This window comes from Aquarana catesbeiana, linkage group LG09 (genome assembly GCF_042186555.1).
Source record: "Aquarana catesbeiana isolate 2022-GZ linkage group LG09, ASM4218655v1, whole genome shotgun sequence".
NCBI classification, from domain to species: domain Eukaryota; kingdom Metazoa; phylum Chordata; class Amphibia; order Anura; family Ranidae; genus Aquarana; species Aquarana catesbeiana.
Genome location: NC_133332.1, coordinates 210,166,655 through 210,180,117, shown reverse-complemented (window position 1 = coordinate 210,180,117; position 13,463 = coordinate 210,166,655). Strand labels below are relative to the sequence as shown.

Below are 13,463 nucleotides of genomic sequence, written 5' to 3'. Positions count from 1 at the left end.
CCTCTCTATGTCATCTGTAACCATCCTCCCATCATCGTCTTTGTGGACAATGTGCTCTGATCTTGCCTTTTTACTGGTAATATATCTAAGAAATGTCTGTGGTTTTTTTTTTTTTTATTCTCCTCTGCAATGTGTCTCCCGTAGTCTTATTTAGCCGCCCTGGTTTAGTTCTTACACTTCTTATTGCATTCCTTGTAGTGTTGGAATGCTGACAATGACCCGAACCCCCCCCCCCCCCCACTTTCGATTTTTTTTTTGAAAGCCTTTTTTTTTTCTTTAATGAGGCTTTTTACATTACGGTTTAGCCACCCAGGTTTAACCTTCGCTCTTCTATATTTATTGATCATTGGAATGCACTGTGTGATACCTTTTGTTTAATATGTTCCTAAAGCATTCCCATTTTTTTTCCGTGTTCAATGTTTCTAGGATTAGGTCCCAATTGATGTCATGTAGTATTGACTGCAGTTCAGAAAAAATGGCTCTTTTAAAATTTAGCCTCCTTTTTCTACGATTTACGCTAAATGTAATCATCCTATGATCGCTATATCCCAATATGTCCTGCATTGCCACATCTGAAATCAGACTTGGATCGTTCATAGTTAATAGATCTAGCAATGCATTCTTTCTAGTCAGGGAATCCACCAATTGAGACATAAAGTTGTCCTGTAAGACATTCATGAAATGACGGGCCTTTCATGAGTGAGCTGTCCCCTCTGCCAAGTCAATATCGGGATAATTTAAGTCCCCCATTATGATGACATTTCCCTGCCTCGTTGCCACTTTTAGCTGTGAGAGTAGGTCCAGCTGCTCCTACTGCTTTAGATTGGGGGGCCTGTAACATACCCCCACTATTAATTTCCCACTTCTTCTCTTTGAAGCTCTACCCACACAGATTCCAACCCCCCCCCCCCCCCCCCCTCGTCCCATTCACAATGTCACTCCTCTCTACCACCCTTATATAATTTTTGACATATAGACACACCCCTCCTCTTCTACCTTCTCTGTCCTTCCAATAAAAGGAATACCCTAGGATATTTGCCAGCCAGTCGTGAGAGCTGTCAAACCAAGTTTCTGTTATTCCCACAAAGTCTAAGTCCTCATGTAATAGCAGCTCCAGTTCCTCCATATTTTATTATCTAGGCTCCTGGCATTTGTTTATATGCCTCTTAGTGTTGTATGAGTGCATATTATTTTCTCCGGCTTTGTTTTTGATTTGTCCACGATTCAAAATGGAAATGAATAGGATTGATTATCTACAACCCTTTGATAGTGTAGGAATGGGCTTTAAGGTAAACAAAGACATTTATTAGCATATGAGCATGTCAGTTTAGGGCAACGATGATTCACCAGTGTACTCAAAGTAGGGTGAATGGATGTGTCTACATACGCAAATTCATTCATACAGCATGAAGCTGCAACGGGAAGTTGAAGGCAGCTTCAAATAAGAAAAAAATGTAAAAAGTCAATTTATTAACGCTTTGTAGTGCTGTCAGTCCTAAGCCCGCTAACCTCAACACAACATAAATAGTTCTGGCATCTCGCGCTCTCCCTTCGGCTTCTCCATCTGCACATAGGACTCTTTTTCTGCCCCTCCCAGTGTAGGAGGTGAGGTGGTGGCCCTGTGTGGGGGACTTAATAAAACCCCACCTACACCAGAAACATTGCTCAAGTGCATAGAGTTTCTTTGAATGCCAATAGATCATTTTTTTTGCTGTGAAGGTGTGGAATATCAATCTCAAATGATAAATCATGAGTGTTTATGAAAAGTAAAGAACTTGTTTTCATCTGTACCCTAATATTTATATTGTAGATAGAGTACATTGAACTCATGAAATATTACTACCTTGTGTCTTGTTTCTGTGCTCAGTCCTGCCATGGTGTATGACCTGTGACATGAAACTGTCTCCCACAATCTCACCTTAGTAGCAGAGTTTAGCTGTTTCTCACTCCATTTTCTCACTCCGCTGTTTCTGTTAATTCATGTGTTTCAATCTACATATGAAATTGATGATCATTAGCACCTTCTTAGTATAAATTGGTTAATCATACACCTGACTCTAATCCTACCAAATCCCTGACTTTGTGCAAGTGTAAAGCCCCTTTCACACGATCAACACGATCGGCCCACTCAGGTCTGCCTGTGCGTTTTTCAGGTGGATCCGAGCGGGCCACCGATTGACTTCTCTGGGCAGGTGGATGTCAGCGGAGATGTGTCCGCTGACATCCGCCTGCCATCTGATCCGACAAGATCCGCTCAAAACAGACGGACGGATCAGATAAAAATGGACAGCCTGTCCGTTTTCATCCGATTTCCCCATAGAGAACAGCGGGGCTCTGACAGGTCCGTCCCTGCACATTGAGCAGAGATGGGCCTGTCACCCGCCGGCTCAATGGAATGATCCCCCGCTGAGCTAGTTGAGTCTGTCCAATGGATCCGCTCTGTGTGAACCCAGCCTTAGAAATAATGCTGGTTTGAAACCAAAAGATAGTCGCACCAAATATTGATTTAGACTTCTTCTGTTCACTCACCTTGCATTTTGTAAATTGATTAAAAAAATATATATTTTTGAAAGCATTGTTACTTTACAGCATTTATTTACACCTGCCTAAAACTTCTGCACAGTACTGTATATTAGTTTATTATAAAATTTGCTAAAAAAAAAAACAACTTCACATTCAGAAGAATTGACGGTCCATTTCACATATGACGCTAGTTGCCCCACCCATCAGAGCTTTACATGTATCAACATATCACTTTGGCCTTTCATACTGATTGCATTAATGTGGACAGGGTAGATTCTCAAAGCATTTCACGAGTCAGTTGACTGGCATCATCGGGTACTGAGAAAATACATGATCATCATTGGCATATTACTTACAGGCGAATTGAACAGTCAGTAGAATGCCTGGGGCATCCAGTTATCCTGTAACCTCCAGGGGAAAGCATAGTAGGAAATAAAAACTCAAAGGATTTTCGTTGCCATCAGAGCATAATGCAAATTGGAAAAGCAAATTTAAGTATTTAAATACTGATGGAAGTTGGATGCACCGGAATATAAAAAATATTAATATTACTTAGAGATAGATAGACTTGCTATATTTTTTTCTTTAGACCCTTAAAATTCTCACTATTTGCGTCATGTCCTGATAGCGGTTAATTAAAGTAAATGTAAACTTAATGTGTCATACTTTATTTTCTACCTAATGTGTCATACCTGCATTGTGAAATGGTTTTGCACAGAGCAGCCCCGCTACGTATTGGTCCCTCGCTGCCACTCCTGAATTCTATTTCCCCAGCCAAGTGTCCCCCACAACAAGCCCCTCACTATGGAGGCACTCAAGTAGGCTTGATTCCCAACCGTGCTCTGTGTGTCCAAGGCCACACTCAGCGCAGTTCAGCGCCGCTCCACATTCTTTCCTCACAGGCTGTGATTGACAACATATCAACAACAGAAAGAGGAGACAAGGGAGTCCCCAGAAAGCAAAAAAGGGGAATGGTCAACTACGGCTTATGGTACAAAAATGCAAAAAGGCTTTATTAAGGGTAGGGGGGGTGTGATTGACAACAGCAGGAGCCAATGGCTCCTGCCTCCATGTCCGTGAGGAGAAAAAGCTGCTGCTCTCGGACACAGCGCTCGATCAAGATCGGGCTCACTGTAGTATTTATGGGGACTGGGGGATACTAATCAGAGAAGGTTTTTTTTTACCTTAACTGCTTAAGGACCACCCCACGTACATTTACCGCGGCAAGGCGGCCCTTAAGCGCAAAAGATTTTTTTCAAGGGCTCTGGGGCACGCGTTCTGCTAGTAAGGAAAATGAAGATCTTGTCTTTCTGCTAAGCAGGAACACAACGGATCTCTGTCTTCCTACAGTGCAAAAATCCCCCACACACTTAGCAAGCACTCCCAGGGAACACAGTTAACCCTTTAATCCTCCTTGATGTTAACCCCTTCCCTGCCAGTGTCATTAGTGCAGTGACAGTGATTTTTTTTTTTAGCACTGATCACTGTATTGGTGTCACTCTTCCCCCAAAAAGTGTCACTTCGTGTCAGATTTGTCTGACGCAATAGCGCAGTCCACCTAAAAATAGCTGCCATTACTAGTAAAAACAATTAAAAAAATAAGTCCAGAAATCTATCCCATAGTTTGTAGATGCTATAACTTTTGCGCAAACCAATCAATACACGCTTATTGGGATTTGATGAAGAAATTAGATTTTTAAATTTTTTTATTGGGTATGTTTTATAGCAGAAAGTAAAAAATTGTTTTTGTTTTTCAAAATTGTTGGTCTTTTTTTGTTTATAGTGCAAAAAATAAAAACTGCAGAGATGACTAAATACCACCAAAATAAAACTTTATTTGTGGGGTAAAAAAGACATCAATTTTATTTGGGTACAGTGTCGCACAACCACGTAATTGTCAGTTAAAGCAATGCAGTGCAGTATCGCAAAAAATGGCCTGGTCAAGAAGGGGGTAAAACCTTCCAGAGCTGAAGTGGTTAATGGAGAAAATGCATTAACCACTTTAAGTCTTTACACTTTCACCCATTCCAGTCCAGGACATTTTTCAGTTTTCAGCACGTCACTCTTTTGAATGACAATTACTCAGGCATGCAACATGTACCCAAATGAAAAAATTGATCATTTTTTGAAACAGGCAGAACTTTCTTTTGGTGGTATTTAATTGCCACTGGGTTTAATTTTTTTGCTATATAAATGAAAAAATACCAAGACTTTAGAAAAATAAACATGTTTTTCTTAAAGCAGAGCTCCCCTCAAAAAGGGAAACTCCGCTTGTCTGCACCCTGGTTTTGACAGGTACCCGCTCCCACTTCCAGGTAAGATCAGTGATCTACATTTCCCCCCTGCTGCCTTCTGGGACACACACACACAGGTCCCAGAAGAGGGTGGGACCAATCAGAAAGCGCAGCGTGACTCGCACATGTGCAGTAAGAAACCAGCAGAAAAGCCTGAAGGCTTCACTGCCGTTTTCCCTTACTTACAATGCCGGCGCCTGCACCCGAAGCTGATTGAAGCTGATTGACAAATCGGCTTGGGGTGCCAACATCGTGGGATCCCTAGACAGGCAAGTGTCCTCATAGCCCCCTAGTGGTTAACCCCTTCACTGCCAGTGTCATTTACACAGTAATCAGTGCATTTGTATAGCACTGATTGCTGTATAAATGACAATGGTCCCAAAAATGTGTCAAAAATGTCCGATGTGTCCGTCATAATTGCGCAGTCACGATAAAAATCGCTGATCGCCGCCATTACTAGTAAAAAAAAAATAATAAAAATGCCATAAAACTATCCCCTATTTTGTAAATGCTATAACTTTTGCGCAAACCAATCAATAGACGCTTATTGCGATTTTTTTTTTACCAAAAATATGTAGAAGAATACGTATCGGCCTAAACTGAGGAAAAAAATGTTTTTTTAAATATTTTTTGGGAATATTTAGTAAACCAAATGTAAAAAATAATGCGTTTTTTTCAAAATTGTCACTATTTTTTGTTTATAGCGCAAAAGATAAAAACCGCAGAGGTGATCAAATACCACCAAAAGAAAGCTCTATTTGTGGGAAAAAAGGATGTTAATTTTGTTTGGGAGCCACGTCGCACGACCGCGCAATTGTCAGTTAAAGCGACGCAGTGCCGAATCGCAAAAAACGCACTGGTCAGGAAGGGGGTACATTTTCCAGGGCAGAAGTGGTTAACAAATCCATCTGAAACTAAACCAATTTTATCGTTCTGCATATGTCTAATACCTATCACATTTTTGGAGACACAGGAGGAGGCACCAGGACAGTATAAACACCCACAAAATAATCCCAGTTTGGAAAGCAAACACCCCAAGGTTTTCTGAAATGCATAGTGAGCCTTTTGAAAATGTAATTTTTTTTACATAAAGTTGTCAATTTAATAAGACATTTCTCACACACATAATAGGCATACTCAGAATTACACCCCAAAACACATTCTGCTATTCCTGGCAATACCACATGTACTTGCTATCGACTTGCTATGGCAGCTGTCACATGTATATATACACGTAATCCTGCTCTTCTGAGGAGGGGGCGCACATGCGCGCCACCAATGGCTCACTGCTGTGTCCGTGTGATTTTTTTTTTTTTTTTTCAAATTTTTTTTTTATTGAAATGGTTTTATATCAAAGTAAAAAATATTGTTTTGTTTTCAAAATTGTTAGTCTTTTTTTTTATAGAGAAAAAAATGCAGAGGTGATCAAATACCACCAAAAGAAAGCTCTATTTGTGGGGAAAAAAAAGCACAAACATTTTATTTGGGTACAGCGTTGCACGACCGTGCATTTTTCAGTTTAAGTAACACAGAGCCGTATCGCAAAAAATGGACTGGTCAGGAAGGGGGGTAAATCTTAAGTGAAGTGTTTAAAGCCTAGCCCTACAGGGGCCCAAAATGCAGGGAGCACCTTCAGGCATTCAAGAGGCATAAATTACTTCTAATTTCCTGACGATCTGTTAAATATTTATTTATTTTTTTTAAATCAGAAAAAGAGATTTATTTTTGTTTTCCATAATACAGAATATATGCCATTCAATACACAGTAGAAAAGAGGAACATAGCATTAGATATTAAAACACAAGAGAATAAGGTAAAGTTCTTATACAATGATATGCTACCGGCCAATATAGTGCATACAAAGATACGTAAACCAGAATTACAAAGATCGACATATATACGAAGGCATACGAAGGCATAGTGTAAGACCCCTTTCACACTGCTACAGTGCTGAAAAAAGCCTCAGCTGTAAACCCAGTGTGAAAGCCTGAGGGCTTTCACGCTGGGGCGCTGCCCTGGCAGGGCGTCACAAAAAGTCCTGCCAGCAGCTTCTTTGCAGTGGTGGAGGAGCAGTGAATACACCGCTTCTGCCCATTGAAAACAATGGGGCAGCGCCGCCATACCGCCAGCAAAGCGCCGATGCAGCAGCGTTTTGCCGGCAGATTCAACCCTTTTTCGAACGCTAACGGGGGTTAGCGCTGCTAAAACGACGGTAAAGTGGCGCTAAAAATAGCGCCACTTTACCGTCGACGCCCGGGCGCTTTCAGTGTTAAAGCACTCTTAACTGAAAAGAAACTAACAGTTCAACCTATCAAAACCCTCAGAGCACTGAGGGTTAACCAAAAATGAACAAACACAACCTACCCAAGTCACTAATACTATAAGGGAGCTTGTGTGATATAGGACCTAGTCAGCCACTATTTTGGATCTCCTATAACATTCAACCCTGTAGGAGCCTGTCTCTAATTAACTGATGTGGTGCCAATCCTGAAACATCCAACCAGGCTTGTCACATTGAGTAGAATTTACATGAAACATTTCTATGTTGGTATGTCAACTTTTCCCATATTAATAATTTATTGGCATTCTCCACCCATTGCCGCCTGGTGGGCACCCTGGGAACAAACCAAAATTGTGCGATCAGTTTACGTGCAACATATAGCAGTCGTAGAACAGCAGTATGAGCTTGTGGAGTTAGGGACTTCTCCTCCAAGGCACCCAACAGGCACACAACCGGGGTTTGCGGAATATTGAACATGAATACCTGAGAGATCACGTCAAAGACCTCCTTCCAATAGCGGAAAAGCTTGGGGCACTTCCAAAGCATATGAATGAGGTCGCCATGATCTCCCTTGCATTTTCGGGCATGGGGGGAATTGCGATCCCCCCCATTTATGGAGTTGTACAGGTGTTCTGTATACCCTGTGTAGCAGATATAAATGGGATAATTTTTGAGAGGCAGATACTGACACCAAAGGGGCAAAGGTCAGGCAGAGATCCCATGTCTCCCCATCTATGCTACCCATATCTTTTCCCAGCCCTACCTACAAGGTAGTTTGGAAAAATCCTGTATAGCATTAAGAAGAATATTATAACTTCTGGAAATCATTCCCTTTTTATCGCCTTCCATAAGAACCTCCTGTATTAAGATATGGTCAGTCAACTTAAGTTGGGCACATCTGGATTGTGTCTGTAGGGCGTGTCTCAGCTGTAAATATTTGAAAAAGTGGCTACATGAGATGGCAAACTCTGCCTGCACCTTCATAAAGGATTTGGTGTTGGCCCATTATATAGCTCTGATATAAAGCATAGTCCTGCCCCTTCCCAGTCTCTAAACCCAGAGTTTCAATATCTCCCTATAGTTTAGGTTGCGCCACAATGTGTTAGAAAGCCCTGTATCCTTAGCATCCGTTTATCATATGACCATAAAGTCTTCAGTAGAGTTACTGTGGGAGCCCTAGGGTCCAAGTGCATGAATCCCGCCTCCAGATACACGAGGGCTTAGACATCACCTGGTGGGATCAGAAGTCTACGTATAGGGTCCGTTAAGTCCACAATTCCCCAGCCCCCCAGCTGCTGCAGCTGGGAAGCAAGGTAGTAGGCTCTAGAGTGAGGGACCGCTAGTCCCCCCTGATCTTTTCTATATTGTAATGTTGATAGACTAATTCGAGCTATCTTTTTACGCCATATCAGTTCTCTAAATTTGGAGTCTATCCTAGCAAACTACTGTCGGGGAACCTAGACTGGATAGTTGTTGAATACATACAATTGTGGTGCCCAGACCATTTTGATGAGGTTAATTCTCCCCACCACTGATAATGGAAGTTTACACCAAATGGCACATTTTTCATAAAATTTATGGAGTAAGGGAATTAGATTGAGTTCAATATATTGAGATGGGTCGGGGATAACCTGAATGCCCAGATAGCGAAAGGAAGATACCACTTGCACCATTTCCGCACATTCAGGAAGGGGGGGTGGTTATCAGGTCCAAAGGCATCAGTACCGACTTGTTCCAATTAATGGAAAAGCCTGATAGTGCACCAAAGGCATCAATAAGACTCATGACAGTCCGCAAAGTGCCCCGAGTATCTCCCAAGTAAAGTAGGGTATCATCAGCGTACATCGATACCCCTGCCTAGTGCCCCAGAATAATGCAAAAGGTTCTGAGAGCTCTCTGATCACCCTAATCCTAGCCGAGGGCTCAGCATACAGTATCTTGACCCACTTGATAAAATTAGTACCCAGACCCATGTGTACCAACACCTTCCAGAGGTAAAGCCATTCAACAATGCCGAAGGCCTTCGCTGCACCTAGCGAAAAAATGGCTCGGGTACCAGGATTATCCACAGGTAATTGTAAGTTTAGAAAAAGCCTCAGAAGATTCTGAGCCGTGGATTTAGTGGGGATGAAACCAGATTGGTCCTTGTGTACCAATTTATGTATCACCTGAGCCAGTCTGTTCGCCAACACCTGTGCCAATAGTTTGACATAGTTTGTGAGCAAGGAAATAGGTCGGTATGAATCAGGTAAAGTAGCATCTTTTCCTGATTTTAATAGCACAATAATTAATCGCCTCATTCATAGAAGTTCAGAAAGCTTCAGTCTGAAATGCCTCATTATAGACCTTCAGTAGTATGGGTAGCAATGTGCCTGCATATTGCTTGTAGACCTCAGATGGAAGGCTTTCCAGCCCCGGAGATTTGTTATTAGGAGATTGTGCTAGAGCTAACCCAAGTTCCTCCTCCGTTAATGGGGCATTGAGCAATGCAGCATCCGACGCCAACAAGCAAGGCAGCACACGGCCATCTAGAAATCCCCCAACCTTCATTTCAGAAGGCTGTACTTTAGAAGTATAGAGGTCAGCGTAGAATGATCTAAAGATCCTAATAATGTCAGAGGTTTGGGACTGGAGGGCACCCTGATCATCGCAGATGGCCAAGACAAGGGAGGATGACCTCTGTGCATGCGCCAGCATGTGCCCAGTAGCCTTCCCTTCCTCTAAGTGAGTTTGCTGTAGAAAAAAACAGTTGTTCTCAGCCAGCTGCAGTGCCAGTTGCCTGGACATGGATTGTTCCTCCAACCAAGCCTGCTTTGTATCTTCCGTAGGGTTAGTGATATATCCATCTTCGGTCTCCATAACCTCCCTGCATACCCTTGTTTCCCAGGCTTTGGTATCGGATTTGATATGGGTTATTAGTTTGATAAACTGACCCCTCATATAGGCCTTAGCAGTATCCCAGACAACACTTAACCGAGCAGTGTTTGTTATTGTCAAAAAAAAGTTTTAGCAAACAATGCATGGGGTCTGGTTCTGGCAATAAAGAGAGCCAGAAAGGGTTAAGTTTCCACCCTGTATGTTTAGAGGCAGTGGGCAGTGAAATATTCACCCGAAATGGGGAATGATCAGATATATGCCTACTTTCATAGTTTAAGGCTATAACCAGTGGCAGTAATGCATCATTACCTAGACCTATCCTAGACAGTCCCCCATACGTGGCTTAGTAACATGAGAATTTTTTTGTCTGGGTGTCTAAGCCGCCATATATCCGTTAGTCCGAGCTCCTCTAGTAAGTGAGCAAAAGGTGTATGTCCCTCTCTTACCGAAGAGGTGTAGACAGGGGCAGGTAACAACTACCTGAATCCCATATGGAATTCTGGTAGTTGTTGAAATCACCTACCGCTAGTAGCGGGATATCTGGAAAATGGGCCATAAAGCTCGCCAAGCACCTCTGGACCTCGGACGAAAACAGTGGCGGTATATATATCCCAGCAATTATACAGGACAAACCAAAAACATTGCATAGCAAGAACACATATAGTTCCCCTGGATCTATGATCTTGTGGGAGCAGGAAAAGCGAACATCCTGATGGATGCTTACCCCCCTGGAATATGTGGAATATGTTGAGAGGGCTTGGGTACCGGTTACATATTTGGAGGCCCTGGAGCACCAGGACTGTGGAAGCACAGAACACTTTTTGGAAAGCAAACACCTCAGGGTATGTTATAAGAGGCGTGGCGAGACTTTTTTTGCCACACGTTTTTGGAAAATGCAGAATGAAAATAAAAATGTATCTTTACACAAAGTTGTCTAATAAGATATTTCTCACACACAGCATAGGCATTCTTAGAATTACACCTCTAAAAAAAAATGTTGCTACTTCTCCCAGAGTGTGGCGATACCACGTGTGAGACTTTCACTATTTGGACGGATTATGTACCAGTCATTGTATCTTGTGCATCACACAAATCAACCAATTGTATTAAAACCAATGTACTGTGGTCACCTCCTATATAAGTTATTAGGTAATATTGCTTAGTGTAGCATCACCTTTAGCAGTCCCAAGTTCTATAAGCCAAGCAAGCCTTGCCTACTGGTACATGGCTGCCCCCAGGAATATGTTCAATGGCTAGGAAGTACAGGAGGCTAAAAGGAAGAGCAAGAGAGTTCCTGTGGTTTCAGGAGTGCAGTTGTCTGCAGGGGATGGCCCAACTGTGACTGGCTGCACTATTAGGGCTCGTTCACTTGTGAGGTTGGAAAAACTTGGTTAAGCCGCAGTTTTACTGCCCCTCAATTGCTACCCCCTTTAGCTGCAGAGGATTTGGTGGTGGGTGTACACCTGCCACGGCTGCGATGTTTTGCTTCGCAGCTGTGGAAGGAATTATACCCCCTGTACACCCACTGTTCGTGGCCCATTCAAGTAAATAGGAGTGCTTGTGTGGAGTCCAAGGGGTTAAAGTGGCAATACAATGCCTCCTCACTGCCTCTCAAATGCTCTCTGAAGAGTGATCTGAACACTGATGGCTCTTCAGAGAGCAGCGCACATGTGAACTGGTGTGGTGGTGAAAAGGGGCACTGAGACTGGTGTCACGGTGATCAGGAGTACTGTAACTGATTTGAGGGCGATTAGGGACAATGTGACGGGTATGACGGTGATCTGAGACACTGTAACTGGTGGGGTGCTGATTAGGGAGAATATGACTGGTGTGGCTGTGCTTAGGGAGAATATGACTGGTGTGGTGGTGATCAGGGGCACTGACTGGTTTGGCTGTGTTTAGACACACTGTGTGGTGACAGTATATTTTTTCAACCTAGTGTCACCATATCCACACTGTATTTCTCTGGGGGTGATCAGGGATTTTTTTTTTTTTTTTTTTTTACAGTGATGATTACTGTAATAAGGAATCTGTAACACTGTTCAATTCATTAAACCTTTATATACTACTGTGATTGGTCACAACTATCACATGGTGCAGGGTCATTTTGATTGGTTTATTGATCACATGGTACCAGGGCCAATTACAAAGATCACACAGTTGTACACAAGATAGCTGATTTACTAAAACTAGAGAGTGCAAAATCTGGAGCAGCTGTGCGTGGTAGGTAGCCAATCAGTTTCTAAAGTCAGTTTGTTCAATTAAGCTTTAACAAAGCTGGAAGCTTTTGGGTTTCTATGCAAAGCTGCACCAGATTTTGCACTCTTTTGTTTAAGTAAATCAACCCCATGGCGTCATGAATGACAGCATTGCTTACCACTGTAACTGTGATTGGTCACATGGTACAAGGGCTACTCACAGCGGCTTTGTACGGTGATTGGCTGTTGTGCGCTCCAGAGAGCGAGCATGTGTGGTTGATGCTGGAGGATGTAGGGGTAAATCCACCCACATCAGCGTTGCTCCTGTCTGGCTGTTTAAATTCAGAGGTTGGGCGGGAGGTGGTTAAGGCAAAAAACCTTCTAGGTTGACAACCATGTTTAAGACTTCCCTGTGTTTTTTTCAGGGTGGATTTGATTTAAATCACAATTTAAATCAAAATCGCTAGTAAAAAGGCTTGATTTAAATCATAATTTTTAAAGAGCATTTGTCTATTCTCTGTCCCACTGTTGACTCGCTGACAGTCCCATCGACTTCAATAGGATGGCTGGTAATGCGGCAGTGACACAAGAAGGTGAGGGACGTGGCAGCAGAAGGTGAGTGGATGCCTGCTAAGAGACGCTGCCATGATGGATCTGAAATGACAGGTGCTCTTTAAAATGTAAGGACTTATTCTTGCTGGTAGTTAGAATCTTTCATATTTGCAAACAAAATGAAAAATTTCCTATTTACAATAATGAGCTATCAGGTTAGTAAAACAACGATATCAGAACCGATTCAATTATACATTTTGTACTGTACATAGATTTGCAAAACAATGGGATAAAGGAATATTCCTGAACTTTGTTTTATCTCATGGTTACTGTGAAATTGTGTGAATGCATCAATACAGTGCATATTTTCTCAGCTTTCAGAGCTTGGATTCATTGAATGAGTTTACCAAAAAATATTGCCGAATATATAGCCTCATGCTACATAACTAAGCTCCATTTCATGCTGAATAAACTAAATTATTACTGTATCCTAAATAGAAAACTATCTTTAGATTTTTACTTCAAAAGCATTTTATTAAAATGAATTTGATAAAAATCAAATGATTTAAATAAAAAAAAAAAATCAGATTTACAGTATCTCACAAAAGTGAGTACACCCCTCACATTTTTGTAAATATTTTATCTCATCTTTTCATGTGACAACACTGAAGAAATTACACTTGGCTACAATGTAAAGTATTGAGTACAGCTTGTATAACAGTGTAAATTTGCTGTCCC

The 13,463-nt window shown here is 42.0% G+C and overlaps 1 protein-coding gene across 8 annotated transcripts in view; it reads left to right on the top strand.

The window, feature by feature from the left end:
• Positions 1–13,463, top strand: part of NACC2 (NACC family member 2) — a 250,949-nt gene that overhangs the window by 217,630 nt on the left and 19,856 nt on the right. The gene's annotated exons all lie outside the window — the stretch shown is intronic.